The sequence below is a fragment of the Stegastes partitus genome, unplaced genomic scaffold (assembly GCF_000690725.1).
Source record: "Stegastes partitus isolate 25-593 unplaced genomic scaffold, Stegastes_partitus-1.0.2 Scaffold598, whole genome shotgun sequence".
Lineage (NCBI taxonomy): Eukaryota > Metazoa > Chordata > Actinopteri > Pomacentridae > Stegastes > Stegastes partitus.
Window position 1 is genome coordinate 107900 of NW_007578329.1, and position 1306 is coordinate 109205.

The following is a 1306-nucleotide window of genomic DNA, read 5'->3' on the forward strand; positions in this document are numbered from 1 at the left end:
CATTCTTTGATTAGTTGTTACCATCCATTGGCTATTCACTAGCATGCCTAGGCTAGTTACTAACATTCCCAGGCTTATGAGGAGCCTTTTGTTAGCATCCTATTGTTGGTTCCCTGCATCCTGAGGCTAGCAGCTAGCTTCTATGGGCTAGTCATGAGCATCAATGAGGTAGTCCGTAGCTTTCCTAGGCTAGTCACCAACATCCCCAGGTTAGTCACTAGCATTTCTACATTATTCACTAGTATTCCTATGTTGGTCACTAGCATTGCTTAGCTAGTCACTAGCATCTATGGTCTAATTGTAAACATCTCTTGGTCAGGTGCTAGCATTCCTTGGCTAGTGACTAGCATTCTAAGGCTAATCACCAACATCCACAGGCTAGTCACTAATGTCCTATGGTAAGTTGCTAGCATCTGCAGGCTAGCATCTACCAGCCATGAGCTGGACAGAGAGCATTAATAGGACAGCGACTGTGAGACGTCAGTGATTAATAAAAAGACCTGGAAACGGGCAGCAGGATGGAAAAGGTAACGTATCAGAGAACACGAGGCTCCATTAAACAACAATTTGTGCTGTAATTACAAATGTTGAAATGAGTTGTTGCCGTTTGCAGCTGGAAAACATTGTCAATGAATAAAACATGAAAATCAGAGAAATGCAGCCGAGAACTCCCACTGATGTGAGAACTAAACTGTAACTCATCCGTCCACGAATGGAGGCATATTTGATCAAATGTCTCAACAACAGCAAAAAGACGTTTTTCACTCTGATTAAAAACACATGTCCTGTATTCATAGAAACACGTCTTACGTTCTAATCGATGTGACGACACTCAGATTAACATTTATTTTGAAAACTCTCCTTTCAAAACAAAACACAAACGGCCACAAATCTCCCTGTTTTATTATTACAGCTAAACTGAGAGCAGATTACATGAGCGTCTCATTAAGTGGAGAACTGAGATGTTTACTCTGAACAAATATTTGCTCTCAGTCAGAATCACCAAACACGGCAGGACCAGCCATCGTCTGAGCTCTGCGCACTTTAAAAACAGATTTGTTTTACTCTTGTTCCCAGGAAGAGATGGATTTGTAGAGTTTACAGTCACACAAACACACACAGATCATGTCGACACAGAGCAGAGCCTGCCTTCATCATGTTTCCTGAATAACTGGACACCAAAGAAAACATCTACTCAAACCACTTGACTTATTTTTAAATACTTAAAATTATCCTTTTCCTTGAATTAATCATCTCCACGGATGTTAGTATGATTACAGTAAATACACAGACTGAAGAGGCTGTC